Source organism: Phyllostomus discolor, chromosome X (genome assembly GCF_004126475.2).
Source record: "Phyllostomus discolor isolate MPI-MPIP mPhyDis1 chromosome X, mPhyDis1.pri.v3, whole genome shotgun sequence".
In the NCBI taxonomy this organism is placed as follows: domain Eukaryota; kingdom Metazoa; phylum Chordata; class Mammalia; order Chiroptera; family Phyllostomidae; genus Phyllostomus; species Phyllostomus discolor.
In genome coordinates this window covers 51,196,914-51,214,364 of record NC_050198.1, presented here as the reverse complement: position 1 = coordinate 51,214,364, position 17,451 = coordinate 51,196,914, and the positions used below count along the sequence as shown (strand labels likewise).

The 17,451-nt window shown below is 39.1% G+C and overlaps 1 protein-coding gene and 1 long non-coding RNA gene across 3 annotated transcripts in view; both read right to left on the bottom strand.

The window, feature by feature from the left end:
- DCX (doublecortin) overlaps positions 1 to 17,451 on the bottom strand; it is a 173,174-nt gene that overhangs the window by 82,320 nt on the left and 73,403 nt on the right. The window lies entirely within an intron of this gene.
- On the bottom strand, positions 3,832 to 8,213 carry LOC118498418. The gene is made up of 3 exons (XR_004900904.1): positions 8,084 to 8,213; positions 7,119 to 7,123; positions 3,832 to 3,871 (listed from the first exon to the last, which is right to left on the bottom strand). It is a non-coding gene; the product is annotated as an uncharacterized LOC118498418 (long non-coding RNA).

Sequence of the window (17,451 nt, the reverse complement as noted above, 5' to 3'; positions counted from 1 at the left end):
GTTAGCTAGGTCATTACCAGAGAAATTGGGGAGCTGGGTGATCCCGGAGAAGGGAGAAGAGTTGAGTCCTGTCAGACCCTGACCCAGATAGTCTCCAGTCTGGTTAGAAAGTTAGGCTGTGTGAAAAGCCTGACACTTGTTAAGAACAGCAGGCTTAAACAAGTGGATTTTACTAAAAAAAAAAAAATGTTCTCAGCTGCTGATTAAGGAACTCTCATGCAGCAGCTGGCTTGCATGGTGGCTGACTCCCGTGGTGGTAGGGTGGCACGGTGGTGGGTTAGCAAAGAGGAAGGAGGTAGCATGCTGTACGAACCATTCAGAGGACAGCAGGGCTCAAAGAGATAGAAGTCCTCAGAGAGACTTAATTTAATGTCAGAGCTGAATGGCCCTGAAGAGACTTTGCGAGGCATAGCACCCAGGCCAGCAGAGAGGGAGAAGGTGGTATGTGAGTTGCCCCTAATCAGTGGACGACATGGGCAAAACAAATGGTGAATTAAAGGCGCAGGCCTGGAGCATATGGACAGTGGGGGCCTGGAAACACGGGTAGCACACAGAGGACCTGGGCTGGAAATTGGGCAACAGTGAATATTGTGGCCTAGACCTGGCCCCCATCCTTGCAAAACCACAGGAAGGGAGAAAAGGGAAGCCCAGCCCCCCTTTGCCTGTGGAATCCAGGAAGACCAACAGAACTTGCTGGTCCTGCCAACAGAACTACGGCAGGTTTAAAGTCAGCAGGAGGCTTTTTTTTTACCCCCAAGTGTGAAGCAATAAGACCTGGAGCTATGAAAGGTCCAGAGACAGATCCAGACAGGGAGCACAAGGCTAACACCAACAATTGAGAAACTGAGACAAATTTCACTTTGCTATCCTATAGAATTAGCATTTTATTCTTTATTTCTATAATTATTATTTTCATTATTTTTATTTCTTTTATTTTATTAGTATGTTTTATTTTTCTTCCTTCTGTTTAGTTTTCCTCATTCTGTTTGTTTAATTACATTGTTTGGCTGGTTTTCCTTGTTCTCTCTTTTATATTGTATTTTAATTTTCTTTCTTTCATTTCACTTGTGTTCCAGTAACACATCATTCTTAGTCATATACTTTCTATTCCTGTTATTCAGATGATATATTTCTTGTCATATGATTGTTGTATCAGTATTATTGTAAATAATTGTTGTCCTATACAATTGTAAATACTACACAGCACCCCTTCCTGGTCTTAGTTCATTTCACTATCTTCCTGAGCTATATTACTGTTGTGGTTAACTATATTCTCTCGCACACTATGCCTAGTTTCTATCCTATACTCTCACTCTATCTCATTACCTAACCTCACACAAGTGCTCTGTATCCTGGATTCAGCTCACAATCCTTCTCCCCTCTAATAAGAGTCTTATCTCTTCTTCACATTTTATAAAAAGTGGCTAGTTGGATGAAATATTGTGGTTAACACTATACTTATCCAAAGGATCTCCCATCTGTTCTCTACTTGTTGGTACTTTAAAGCCCATAGAATACTCTGTGGCTGCCTGAATCCAATTTGCCTTCTCCCTGCCACTGATTACATACAAGATTAGGTTGGAGCTGTGAACATCAATATAACTGCTGCAAGAGAGGACCCACCAACAAAGGAACCACCAACAGGTAAAAACCCAAGTACAACAAGAGAGCCCACACAAATGGAAGAAAGGGAAAATCTAGAGTACCAGAAAGGGAGATCAAAGAGACCACATCAATGAATCCCATGGAACTCCTACCATTCAAGTTTACCTTACAAAGACAGCTAGCAAAACAGAATATCAGGAAGCACAGAAACAAACAAAAACAGTCATCTAAAAGGGGGAGATAAAAAAAGAACCTGCAATCAAAAGGAAAGGAAGACTCCCCACTAAAAGCTAAATGAAATGGAGGTAAGCAAACTATCAGACATAGAATTCAAAGGAATATTATAAGGATGCTCAAGGAACTCACAGACAACTACAAGTTGCTTACCAGTATGCTCAACAGTATGAAAAAGAAAATAGAAAGTATAAACAAAATCAGGAAGAAATGAAAAATAAAATTTCTGAAATAAAAAAAAATACTAAAAGGAGTTACATGCAGGCTGGATGAAGTGGAAGGCTGAATTAGTGAGCTGGAAGACAAGGTGGAAAGAAACACCCAGGTAGAACAGCAGCACAAAAAAAGACTAAAAAAAATGAAGATAGTGTAAGGCAACTCCAAGACAACATGAAACACAACATTTGAAACACAGGGTTGCCAGAAGGAGAAGAAAAGAAACAAGGGTTAGAAACCCTGTTTGAAAACATAATGATAGAAAACTTTCCAAACCTGAAGAGGGGAAAAAAAAAAACACTCAGATTCAGGAAGCACAGAAGATCCCAATTAAAATGGACCCAAAGAGGCCTACTCCAAGGCATATCATAATTAAAATGACACAATTCAAATACAGAGAGAATCTTAAAAGCAGCAAGGGAGAAAGAAGTAACATACGAGGGGGCTCAATAAGGCTAGCAGCTGATTTCTCAACAGAAATACACGAATCAAGGAGAGAAGGGCAAGAGATATACCAAGTAATGAAAAACAAAGGTCTGCAACCAAGACTACTCTACCCAGCAAGGCTCTCAATAAAAATTTTAGGTGAAATAAGGAGTTTCCCAGACAAACGAAGGCTCAGGGAACACACCTCCACCAAACCAACACTGCAAGATATTCTAAAGGGACTACTATAAGATAAGGAAGGAAAAGTGAGGGGAGGAGACAGATACAAAGGAAGAAATATGAATAAATACTTGTGAATAATAACCTTAAATGTTAATGGATTAAATGCTTCAATCAAAAGACTTAGGGCAGCTTAATAGATAAGAAAAACATGACCCACACATATACTGCCTACAAGACACCCACCTAAGAACAAAATATCTACACTGACTGAAAGTGAAAGGTTGGAAAAAAAATATTCCAAGCAAATGGACAAGAAAAAAAAAAAGCAGAAGTAGCAATACTTACATCAGACAAACTGACTTTAAAACAAAGGCCATAACAAGAGACACTGAAGGACACTTCATAATACTCAAGGGAAGAATCCATCAAGAAGACATAAATAGTATAAACATAAATGTCCCCAACACAGGAGCACACAAATATATAAGAAAAACCTTGGAGGACTTCCAGAAAGATATATGCCTTAACATACTTATACTAGGGCATTTTAACACTCCACTGTAAAAAATGGATAGACCATTCAAACAAAATAGCAACAAAGATATTATAGCATTGAACAATGCCATAGAATAAATAGACTTAAGATTATATATATATATATATCAAATGGACTTAACAGATATATGTGGAACCTTACATTCCAAAGAAGCAAAATACATTCTTTTCAAATGCACATGGAACATTTTCAAAGATAGACCACATAATAGGAAACAAAACCAGTCTCAGCAAATTCAAGAACATTGAAATCATATCAAGCATTTTTGCAGGACACAAGGGCCTGAAACTAGAAACCAACTTCAAGGAAAAAATTGAAAAAACCTCAAATTCATGGATATTTAATAGCATGCTATAAAACAATGAATGGGTCAAAACGAGATCAAAGAAGAAATAAAAAACTTTATGGAAACAAATGAAAATGAACTCCAACAATCCAAAATTTATGGGACACAGTGAAGGCAGTCCTGAGAGGGAAGTCCATAGCAAAACAGGCCTACCTAGAAAAGATAGAAACATTTCAAATAAACAACCTAACCCTACATCTACAAGAACTGGAGAAAAAAAACAACAAACAAAGCCCCGAGTGAGTAGAAGGAAATAAATAACCAAGATAAGAGCAAAAGTACAAAACAGAGACTAAAGAACAATTCTTAAGATCAATAAATGCAGGATCTGGTTCTTTGAAAAGATAAACAAAACTGGCAATCCTTTAAGCAGACTCATCAAGAAAAAAAGAGAGGGATGGCGGCTTTACTCTAGGCAGCATGCTTCTCAGCTTCTGTGAAGAGGAGGGAAACTAGCAGATTGGTGGAGAAACAGAGCAAGTGGCCTAGGTTACCGAATCATTTTTGAAAACAGGACATCAAAAATTATTGCGATCATTGAAAAACCAGATGGTAAGGAGACTGCTTCAGGACAAAAGGGACCCAGGGATCAGCACGGGGACCAGGGGGTTTGCGGTTCCCAGGCCCGGTGCTCCCGGGTCTGCCTCAGGGCTCTAGGAGAGGGGAGTCGCTGCTCCCTCCCCCGAATACGGGGGTTGAGCAACACCAGGGGAGACCTTGTTGCTTGAAGGCACAAAGAGGCCAGTTGGACTGGGGGGAAAAATCACCCAGGGTCTGTGAACACCCACCCAGAGCCATGGGAGAAGTGAGTGCCTCCAACCGGCACGACCAGGGGCACCTGGAAGAGCGCCCACACCCCTAGCTCGGGGGGAGTGTGGATCAGTGGAAAACCCAGGCATCGCAGCTCCGACCCAGGAAAGGGCACAGGCATTGTCAGGTTTCTGGAGCCTGCGGTACTGAACTGTGGAAGCGCGCGCCCCATCAGGAATCCTGACTCTCGCGCTGTGAACCCGGAAGGGATGTGGTGCTTAGTGCATTCCTAGAGCCCGAAACTCAAAAATTTGGTGGATGGGCGTGCCCTTTTATGATTCCCAGAGAGGGCATAGTGAATCTCAAAACGTCGCAGGTGCTTCCTGAGATCATAGAGCTGGAACCCTGCAGGGACCCCGGAGCCTGAAGAACCTGGCAGTGACCTCCGGAGAGCGAGTGTGCTCGGGAGTGCCCAGGGTCCTGTAGGGGAAAGTCAGATTGGCCCTGGGGATAGTACCTGAGAGACTTACTGAGATTTGGCTGGGAAGAGTGATAAGCATTTCAAATGTCCCTTAGCCAGCTGAAGCCAACAAGATCAGAAAAACTAGTCTGGCCAGTAAGAAACAAACAAGAGGTTTTTCTTGTTTTGTTTTGTTTTGTTTTGTTTTGTTTTTGTGGCTGTTGTTGGTTGATAGATTTTATCTTGTGTATTAAGTGACATTTTATTTTTCAATTCTTATTATTTGTATATCTCTCAATCCCTTATGTTTCTCTTCCATTCATCCTAGCATTATTCCTTCCACTCCAAATTTATCTCTCCTGCACTCCATCTTCTGTTTTTTTTTACCTTTTTTTTTTAGCTTGCAAGTTACTGTAAATTTGTATTATCTTTTTCTCACTTTTCTGACATTTTTTATTTTAATAGTATGTTGGTATTCTTTTTCTTTCTGTGTAATCTTCTTTGCTTGGCTGGTTATACTGTCATTTGATAGGTTCCCCCGGTATCTCAGTCACAGTGTGTTGATAATTTAATATCCTTTATCTGTGTTCCATTAATACACCTCTCAAGGTTCTATACTCTTTATTCTTGTTATCTAGATCTCATCGATTCTGCCACAAGACTGTAGCTTTACTATTATGGTTAATAAGACCTAGTTCATACAATTGTAAATACTATTCAATACCCCTACCTGATCTCAGCCCACTTTGCAATTTCCTGAACTATACAATTGTGGGGGTTGTCTCTAGTCTTTTACACACTACTCCAATTTACTAATCTTTATTCCAACCCTACCTTAGAATCTGACCTCCCACAGCCTCATAGCTTTCTAGATCCAACTAACAATCCTTTCGTCCCCAATAAGAGTCTTACCTTCTTTCCATCCTTTCTGAAATGTGGATAGTGGGGTGGAGGATCATGGTTAACACTATAAGGAGCCAAAGGATAACCCATCTCTTCTCTACTGGCTGCTAATGTAAATATCATAGTATACTGTCTTGCTGTCTTAAAAAATTTCACCTTACTCCTCCAACAGATCACAAAAAAGAGTAGGAGGAAGTTGTGAACACCAGGATATATGAAGGAGACTGCACCACTGGATCTCACAAGTACTCTACCACAGAAGTTCACACCATAATTACAGGGAACCAGAACAGATCAATTTAAGAAACAGAGGCTAACAAGAAGAAACCCACGAACAATGAGAAAACAAAGAAACAATCCCCAACTGAAGGGAAAGGAGGAAGCCTCAGGAAAAATGGTAAATGAAATAGAGGCAACTCAACCATCAGGTATTGAGTTCAAAACAATGATTATCAGGAATTTCAATGAACTCACAATTAGCTATCAGAAACTAGAGGGAAGCTACAACAATCTCACTGCAAACTATATAAACATGAACAAGGAAATAGAAACTATCAACAAGGGCCAAGAGGAAATGAAGAATACAATTTCTGAACTGAAGAACACAGTAGAAGGAATGAAAAGCAGGATCAATGAAGCAGAAGATTGGATTAGCAAGCTAGAGGACAAAGTAGAAAACAACACCCAGAAAGAGCAAGAAAAGGAAAAGAGGCTCAGAAAGAATGAAGAGGGATTAAGAGAAATGCAAGACAATATGAAACGTAATAATATCCGTATAATAGGGAAACCAGAAGGAGAAGAAGAAGAGGAAGGGATCGAAAACTTATTTGAAAAAGTAGTGAAGGAAAACTTCCCTAATTTGATGAGAGAAAAAGTCACACAAATCCAAGAAACACAGAGAGTCCCAAAGAGGCCCACCTCAAGACACATCATCATTAAAATGGCAAAATTTCAAGACAAAGAGTGAATCTTAAAGGCAGCAAGGGAGAAACAGGAAATAACATACAAGGGAGCCCCAATAAGGATAACAGCTGACTTCTCAATGGAAACACTCCAAGCCAGAGTGTTTCCACTGAGACACTCTTGCAGACCTCTTGAGAGCTCTTGCAGACCTCTGTTTCTCCAAGGAATGAGAAACAGAGGTCTGCAACCAAGGCTACTTTACCCAGCAAGGCTCTCAATCAAGATAGAAGGCCAAATAAGAAGCTTCCCAGACTAAAGAAGTCTAAAAGAATACACCTCTACCAAACCAGCTCTGCAAGAGGTGCTAAAGGGACTGCTTTAAGGAAGGGAATGAAAAGGGAGAGAGAGAAAGGAATACTCGTAGATAAAAGACAATGAATAAGTACCTATCAATAATAACCTTGAATGTAAATGGATTAAATGCTCCAATAAAAAGACATAGAATAGCTGAATTGATAAGAAAAAATGACCCACACAAAAGCTGCCTACAAGAGACCCACCTCAGGATAGTAGACCTGCACAGGCTGAAAGTGAAGGGCTGGAAACAAATCTTCCAAGCAAATGGACAGGAAAAAAAAGCCGGGGTAGCAATACTCATATCAGACAAAATAGACTTCCAAAAAAGGTCCATAAAGAGAGACCCAGAAGGTCACTTCATAATACTCAAGGGAGGAATCCATCAAGAAGACATAAATATTGTAAAAATATATGCACCCAACATAGGAGCACCCAAATACATAAAGAAAATCTTAGAGGGCTTCAAAAAAGATATTGACAGCAACACAATTATAGTAGGGGATTTTAACACCCCACTGTCAAAAATGGACAGATCTTCCAAACAAAATATCAACAAAGATATTGTGGCATTGAACAATACCCTTGATGAAATGGACTTACTGATATATAGAGAGTGCTCCATCCAAAAGAATCTAAATACACATTCTTTTCAAATGTACACAGAATATTTTGAAAGATTGACCACATGATAGGACACAAAACAAGCCTCAAGAATTCCAAGAAAATTGAAATCGTACCAAGCATTCTCTCACCCCACAAGGGACTGAAGCTAGAAACCAACCCGGAGGAAAAAAAAAAAAAACAAACACTCAAAATCATGGAGATTAAATAGCATGTTATTAAAAAATGAATGGGTCAGGAATGATATTAGGGAAGAAATCAAAAGTTTTCTGGACACAAATGAAAACGAACTCACAACAACCCAAAACTTATGGGACACAGCCAAGGCAGTCCTGAGAGGGAAGTTCATAGCAATACAGGCCCACCTAAAAAAGGTAGAAACATTCCAAACCAATAACCTACCCCTACATCTACAAGAACTCGAGGAACAACAACAAAGACAGCCTAGAGCAAGCAGAAGGAAGGAAATAACCAAGATCAGAGCAGAATTAAATGACATAGAGACTAAAAGCACAATTCTAACAATCAATGAATCCAAGAGCTGGTTCTTTGAAAAGATAAACAAAATTGACTAGCCTTTAAGCAGACACATTAAGAAAAAAAGAGAGAAGACACAAATAGACACAATCAGAAACGAAAGAGGAGAGATTACAACAGGTACCACAGAAATACAAAGGATTGTAAGAAATTACTAGAAAGAAATGTATGCCAAGAAATTTGAAAACCTAGGTGAAATGGACACATTTCTAGAAAAATATAATCTTCCAAAACTCAGTGAAAAAGAAGCAGAAAGCCTGAACAGACCAATAACAGCAAAAGAAATTGAAGCGGTAATAAAAAAAACTCCCAATACACAAAATCCCTGGGCTAGATGGTTTCACAGGAGAATTCTACAAAGCATTTAAGGAAGAGCTAACCCTTATCCTTCACAGACTATTCCAAAAAATCCAAAAAGATGGGAGACTCCCAAACTCTTTTTACGAGGCCAACATCATCCTAATTCCAAAACCAGATAAAGACACAACAAAGAAAGAAAACTTCAGGCCAATATCACTGATGAACATTGACGCTAAAATCCTCAAGAAAAATACTGGCAAACTGCATCCAACAATACATTAAAAAGATCATAAACCATGACCAAGTGGGATTCATTCCAGGGATGCAAGGATGGTATAATATTCGCAAATCAGTAAATCTAATACATGACATAAACAAAAGCAAAGACAAAAACCACATGATCATATGAATACATGCAGAAAAAGCATTTGATAAGGTACAGCACCCATTCATGATAAAAACACTTGGCAAACTGGGAATAGAGGGAGCATTCCTCAACATAATAAAGGCCATATATGACAGACCTACAGTCAACATCATACTTACTCAATAAGCAAAAATTAAAATCTTTTCCATTAAGATCCAGAACAAGACAAGGCTGTCCACTTTCACCACTTCTATTTAATATAGAACTGGAAGTTTTAGCCACAGCAATCAGACAAGAAAAAGAAATAAAAGGCAACCAAATCGGAAAGGAGGAAACAAAACTGTCACTGTTTGCAGATGACATGATAGTGTACTAGAAAATCCTATAGACTCCACCAAAAAACTGCTTGACCTAATAAATGAATTTGGCAAAACAGTGGGATACAAAGTCCATATCCAGAAATCAAAGGCATTTCTGTACACCAACAATGAAACAGCAGAAGCAGAGATCAAGGAAAAAATCCATTTGAAATAGCAAAAAGAAAAATAAAATATCTAGGAATAAACCTAACCAAAGAGGTAAAAGACCTGTATTCAGAAAAGTACATAACCCTGAGGAAAGAAATCAAGAAAGACACAAAGAAATGGAAACATATACCATGTTCATGGATTGGAAGAATTAATATCATCAAAATGTCCATACTACCCAAAGCAATTTACGCATTGAGTGCAATTCCTATTAAAGTACCAATGGCATATTCCACAGACATAGAACAAACACTTCATAAATTTATATGGAATCATAAACAACCCAGAAGAGCTCCTGCAATTTTGAGAAAGAAGAGTAAAGTAGGAGGGATCACAATACCTGACACTAAACTATACTACAAGGCCACTGTAATCAAAACAGCCTGGTACTGGCATAAAAACAGGCACATAGACCAATGGAACAGAACAGAGAGCCCAGAAATAAACCCAAGTCTCTATGGTCAATTAATATTTGACAAAGGAGGCAGCAACATAAAATGGAGTAACAATAGCCTCTTCAACAAATGGTGCTGGGAGAACTGGACAGCCACGTGCAAAAAAATGAAACTCGAGCACCAACTTACACCATATACAAAAATAAATTCAAGGTGGATAAAAGACTTAAATATAAAACGCGACACCATTAAAGTCCTAGAGGAGAATGTAGGTAGGAAAATCTCATATAATTCACACAGAAACTTTTTTACTGACTTGTGCCCTAGAGCAAGGGGCATAAAGTAAGAATAAAGAAATGGGATCTCATCAAAATACAAAGCTTCTGCACAGCTATAGAAAACAGTATTAAAATAAAAGAAAACCAACCATATGGGAGAACATATTTGCCAATGATACCTCAGACAAGGGTTTAATCTCCAAAATATATAAAGAACTGAAATGGCTGGATTCTAAGAAGACAAGCAACCCAATTCAAAAATGGGCAAAAGAGTAGAACCGACCCTTCTACAAGGAGGACATACAGAGGATCCAGAGACACATGAAAACATGCTCTTATTGCTAACTATCAGAGAGGTGCAAATTAAAATCACAATGAGATATCATTTCACACTGTTGAGAATGGCCATCATAAACAAAGCAACAAACAACAAGTGTTCGAGAGGTTGGGGAGAAAAGGGGACCCTAGTGCACTGTTGGTGGGACTGCAGACTGGTACAACCACTATGGAAAACAGCATGGAACTTCCTCAGAAAACTAAAAATGGACCTGCCTTTTGACCCAGCAATTCCACTGCTAGGATTATATCCTAAGTACCATGAAACACCAGTCCAAAAGAACCTATGCACCCCAATGTTTAAAGCAGCACAATTTAGAACAGCCAAGTGGTGGAAGCAACCTAGGTGCCCATCAGTAAATGAATGGATCAAAAAACTGTGGTACATTTACACAATGGAATTCTATGCAGCAGAAAAAAAGAAGGAGCTCCTACCTGTTGCTACAGCATGCATGGACCTGGAAAGCATTATGGTAAGCTAGATAAGCCAGGCGGTGAGAGACAAATACTATACTATCTCACCTTTAACAGGTTCCTAATCAACAAAACAGACAAACAAGAAAAATATAACCAAAGACACTGAAGTAGAGAACAGGCTGAAAGTAACCAGAGGGGAGAGGGGAGAGAATTTCAGGGGAAAAGGGGAATGGTCTGCAGGAAGAAGTATAAAGGACACGTGGCCAAAAACTAGGTGGGGTGGAAATGGGAGGTAGGTGGGGAGGGTTGGGTGGGTGGGCTGGGATGGTAGCAAAAGAAAGAAAACTGTATGTGAATTAAAGTGAATGTACTTAAATTAAATTAAAATTTTAAAAAAGCAAAAGAAAATGCTACAGAACCTCAGAAGAGGGCTAGATCACAAAGCAAAAAATACTCAAAACTAAAAAAAAGATAATTATGTGATCTTATTTATTTAAGAAGAAAAGATATATTTATCTCCATTTCCATCTCTATGTATAAAAATATCAGGGTTTTCAACTTTGACACTATTGATATTTAGGGCCATATGATTCTTTCCTTCTAAAGAGCTGTCCTGTGTCCTGTGGGATATTTAGCCACATCCCTGGCTTCTATCTGCTAGGTGCCAGTAGCATCCTGCCCCCAGCTGTGACAACCAAAAATGTCTTCACACATTGACAAGTGTCCCCTGGGGAGCAAAATTGCCAGGTTAAGAACTACTGATATAAATACATATATTTTTAAGGGTTAGAAGGATACACATTGAACAGTCAAAAATGCTCACCTCTGGTGGGAGAAAAAAAGACGTGGAAAAGGGGAGAAGACTTTCACATATTCTTTATATACTTTTAAATTGTTTGAATCACCTAAACATTATAATGGGCTAATATATTATGTTTGTGTGTTTTTTTAAAGACAACAAAAAGCAATGAGCTTCTTATCTCCAGAGATGTTCAGAGTTTAAATTGGTAAGAGTAGTTTTTATTTCGCATGGGTGATGAAACTGGGTGACCCCATAAGGTTAACTCTTTGGCCCTAAAAAGTTCTATGCTTTTAAGAGAAAAAATTCTTTCTTTCTTTCTTTCTTCTTTCTTTCTTTCTTTCTTTCTTTCTTTCTTTCTTCTTTCTTCTCTTTCTCTCTTTCTCTCTTCTCTCTTTCTTTCTATTTCTTTCTTTCTTTTCTTTCTTTTCTTTCTTTCTTTCTTTCATTCATTTTTATTTTTATTATTCATTTTTTAATTTTTAAATTTCTTTTACTCTAATCTTTATGTAAAAAAATGTTATTACATTGTATTTCTACTCTTTTTCTGTGTAAATATATGTATTTTTTTTTATTGTTTTTCAAGTACAGTTGTTTCCATTTTCACCCCTGGGGAAAAATGGGAAAAGGGCCATCAAGGAACATGTAGTTTAAAAAGTTTTTATTGTTGTTCTATTATAGCTATCCCAATTCCCTACCCCACCCCCATTGCTCTCCCCTTTCTGGCCCACACCCCCTCTCCCACAGTCAATCCCCACCTTGTTGTTCCTGTCCATGTCTGTATCTTTAAAATAGTTAGACTTTAAACTCTTTCTTTAATTTCAACACATTTTGAAGTTTGGTTTTATTCATTTCACCTAAGCTGCTAAACTGTTCTTATAAATCCAGTCTTTGGGCCTATTGGGAACTGTCTCTTTATAAAATGTGAAAAATAAACCAATCATACATACTGAAATAAGAAAATAACCAAGTTATCTTCTATCAAAGGCTCATCCACAGCTTCTTTTTTCCTCAATAACTGGCTTTAAGTCATCTGTACATTTCCTTTACAGTAAAATTCACAGCTACAGTGCACAATGCTAATTCAGAGTTTACCCTTATCATGGCTAACTTGTTCTTGTCCTTCAATGAATGCTGGCAAACATAAACATGAAAATAAAATTAGTGATACACAAGCCAATTGCTTTATCTAGGTCTTGAGTTTATGGGATTAGTAATGGTCTCCCTGGAAATCTCTAGGTTGTATAAATAAGAGCTATTCCAGTTAGTAGTAACCGTGCAGCTGATGTGGTAAAAGCATTCATTCTTTCACCTTGCTCCTCGTTTCTGTATCATGTTGGGAACCACCCTGCCTGGTTTCAGAAGGTGTAACCCCCCCATGGCTAAGGCTGAGTGAGAGACCTTGGGACCATAAGCCTCCAAGGAGACAAAGCTTATCTCCCTGGCAGGGGAACCACCTCTCTCCCCTTTACTTCACCCTGCTTGGCCCTGAAACTGATCGGTTAGCCAATGATGGGTAAGATTCCTCAAAGGAGGGATGACCTAAGACAGGCTTGGTCATGAGGGGATCCTCAGGGAAGGACTTGGGGGGCTATAGAAAAAGGGGGTGATGGACCCTCACCCCTTGGCTTTGACATAGGCTGAGTCCTCATCCTGTCTGCAAGAAGTCTCCTAATCTTTTGGCTACCTTACTTCCCCTACCTGACTTAAGCCTGAAACAATGTCGGAGGTGGGTGCAGCCCTGTGCTGGAAAGGGCGAGTTCCCCAGGGTGATCAGGCCTAGGAAAGAATGCATAAAATCCTATGAAACCTGCTTTGTTAATGCCCTCAATGTAAATGATAAGGGTCCCAGCATGAAATGAGTTTGTTTCCCAAAAGTTTTATGGCCCTTCAGCTAACTGACCCTGACTCAGAATAAGCCCTCAAAGTTCTTTGAATGTTATCTATTGTTTTACCCTTACTGCCTGATAATGATTGATGAGTTTTACATATACACCCTGTATTCCTATGCAAATGAACCCAATAAAAGCCCATTGAGGTAAAGGCTCCTGGTCCTTCTCCCTTGAGAGATCAGCCACCTTTCCTCCCCAAGCATATCTTGTCTTGGTAGACTTATTCTCATCCGTGGTGGCTAGGGGGGCCCTGTAGGCGGAGGCCCCCCACAATATCTGTATCTTGGGTCATAGGAGAGAGTGTGGGGATGCAGTTAGAATGCTATTTTTGCTATTGGTGGTCAGAGGTATAAGTCCTTGTAAGATGTCAGTGCAATAGGTAAGAGGTCAAGAGAAGGATTGTGGAAAAAGAGCAGTGTTTGAAAAAAAGGTAAAATCAAATGGTTTAGAAGAGGTCAGAAAGCATCACTACTTTATTTCATTATAATTCTTTTGAATCAAAGCTTGAGTCAATGTTTATTAAAACACCATCTATGTTCCATTTTCAGCATGTTTGTAACACCCTTCATCTTTTCATTCCATGACAAGCAAGTAAGTAATATACTGGCAGATTCCCAAAGCAATTATGATACATGAAATGCACCAGTATAACCTTGTTTCAAATTTAATGGAAATTCAGTCCCCAAGTTATTCTGCTGCCATCACAGTTCTAATACTTACTGGCACTATTATACCCCGAGTCCCCAAGAAATAAAATGGTCCTCTGCCTGCTAATCTGCCTCTGTCCTGGAGAAGACAATGGCTTTCAGATCACAGGAAAATACTACTATCAAAGACAGGCTTCATTCTCAATCATACCCAACCTTCCTAGATAAAAGTACTGTTGACAGATTCAGGGGATGGCTATGGCTGGGGACAGCTTATACAAAGGTGGATTGTGGACTCAACAGTATGAGATGTCTCCCTAGGGTGAGGGTAGAGAGATCATGAGATGCTCTACCCCTCACAAAGCCTTATTCCCATCATCCTGCCTGAATACCTGGCTTTTCTCCATTCTAAGGACATCAGAGACACAACTATTTTTTTAATCAACAAATTCTATTTAGCACATATGGAGCAGACACTGTGCTAGGTACTAGGAATACACTGATGAACAAAAATAGACATAGTTCTTGCTCCCATGTATGTTACAGACTGGTAGAGAAGACTGATACTGACCAAATAGTCACCAAAATAAATGTAAAATTACAACAGTAGTAAGGCTACTAACATAGATACATGATGCATATACAAAAGAAACACAGTTTAGACTACTTGTCTACCTATGTACATCCATACCTGACCCCCACCTACTTCCAAATGAAGACCATCACTGTAATAGTTGATAGTAAGGCAGAGATAAACCTGCCTAAACTCAGACAAAGGTGCAGAAACCCCTGCCCTTCTCACAACACCTCTTCTGGAACTGGTGAGAACAGTCTGTTTCACCATAGATACAAGAGAAATGGAACAGTGATAAGGCAGAAGGTATCTTCCACCTATGGGGGCAGAGGGGTGGCAGTTAAGCAACAAATTGGTATCAAGGATTTGAAATGTTTTATATCCATAGTCTTCCAAAAGATAGGAAGGCCCCAAGGAAATAGAGTAGGATGGTGTATGCCCCAGGTGGCAAACACGTGGCCCAAAGGCCGAATCTAGCCCTCTACCTTGTTTTACCCTGCTCGGCACCTTGTTTCTCCCTGGTGGCAGCACCGACCTCCTTACGCCTAGTTAAGGAGTATTTACATTTATACAGTTCTAAAATTACATTCAACCCTTTGAAAGCAACCTCAAGGCTGATGTGGCCCCTGGTGAAAATGAATTTGACACCCCTGGATAGGATGGGGCAACCAAAAGGCTGGAGGGGATCAGAAAAACCAGTTTGGGTACAATTCAATTTGACCATACCCAATCTGGCCAAGGGCCAGTTCTGCTTCTGTCTTTGGAAGACATTATTCTGATCCTGAAGGTCACTAGAGCTAAATCAATCATCTAATTCATCACAAGGGGCATGACTTACAAGCACTCTAGTTTTAAATAATGCCTAACAGCCTTGAAGAAACTATCTAGTTTTATTCCTTAGCCACTACATATCACATATTATATATTTTCCTTGCCATGTCTTTTTCAGTTTATGGTTAAGGGGAGAGAAAACTAGTTAATATAATTACTTATTTGTAGTGGTCACAATCACCCAACCCCATTTTTGGTATTCTCATGTGGGCTAGACAACAGGTGCTCTTCATAAAGATTAACTTAAATTTAATGGATCTAATTACCATTTGCATGGGCAGCAGATACCATTCAGTTCACATGCTTCCTTTCATGGCTCTTTATTCCTTACCACATATCAGATTTGTGTCTGGCTGGAGGGAATCTGACTGGCAGTACCTGCTGGCTCCTCGGTGTAAAGATGCTGGCATAGCAAAGGCTCACATTACAGGGAAACCTGGAGCAGTGACAAGAATGGGCCTGGCTGATTTGTTTCTTAATGTAGTTACTTTGTTAAGTTCTCAGGAATGGCAAAAAAAAAAAGGGTCCTTTTGGTCTGTTTGGAACTCAGGATCTGTCTTAGGTCTTAAGGACAGGCAAGACACTGGGTAGGCTGACACTCAATTTGCATACAAACCTGATCCTGCTCTCTTTTGTTCTTAAAACTATTGGAAATGTCTTATAATACAAAGGTGAGCAAGGGATATGAACACCGCTGTCCGAAGAAGAGAATATACAACAGGTTCAACAAATACATAAAGAGGTGCTCAACATCATCAGTAACAAGAGAAATGAAAATTAGCCCTGGCTGGCGTAGCTCAGTGGATTGAGCGCGGGCTGGGAACCAAAGTGTCCCAGGTTCGATTCCCAGCCAGGGTACATTCCCGGGTTGCAGGCCATAACCCCCAGCAACTGCACATTGATGTTTCTCTCTCTCTCTGTCTCCCTCCCTTCCCTGTCTAAAAATAAATAAATAAAATATTTTAAAAAAAGAAAATTAAAACAAAGAAAAGTTACTGTTTCTCAACCATTTGATTGACAAATATGAAACACAAAGATAAGTATCAAGTGTTAGTGAGAATGTCAGGGAATTAAATTTGTGGGCTTTTTAGAAGGCAATTGGTAGTAGCTGATAAAATTTTACATATGCGTTTTTCCATAATCTAGCAATTTTCATTCCAATACTCACTTTAGAGAACTCCTAGCAAGCATGTTCAAGGAGGCATAAATGATGCAGCATTTGCCATAACAGCCCCAGACCAAAAATAACCAAAATGTTTATTAGCACAGAAATAGACAAACTACAGAATACTATTAAACTGTAAAAAATAATGAGATGGTGTATATTTTCTATAGCTGCACATAATATATAGTAGTCCCTTCTAATCCACAGGAGATATGTTCAATGAAACCCAGTGGATACCTGAAACCAAGGATAGTATGCAAGCCCATGTATACTATGGGTTTTTTTCTGTACATAAATTTTACCTATGATACATTTAAATCTTTGAATTAGGTAATTTCACAGATAGAAGACCTTATCAACATCAGTGTACTTTTTTTCTTTCCTTATTAAGTAGAGAACTTTCACTTTTTCACTTGAAAGAAGCATGTTACCACTTTTCTTTGGCATATCTGAATTACCAGTACCACTACTCTTGTGCTTTGGGGCCATGATTAAATAAAATAAGGGTTACTTGAACACAAGCACTGCAACATTGCAACAGTCTTCTGACAACATGGCTACTAAGTGACTAACAAGTCGGGTAGCAATGATTCACATCCCAGGCAAGACAGTGCAGAATGACATGAGATTATATAAAAATTCTCAGAACAGCACAAAATTAAAATGTTTTGAATTGTTTATCTCTGGGATATTCCATTTAATAATTTTGGGCCACAGTTGATTGTGGGTATCTGAAATCACAGAAAGTGAAACTGCAGACGACGGGGGATTATTGTATGTGTAAATGTATAGATAAAGCTCTGAGCCCCAGCTGATGTGGCTCAGT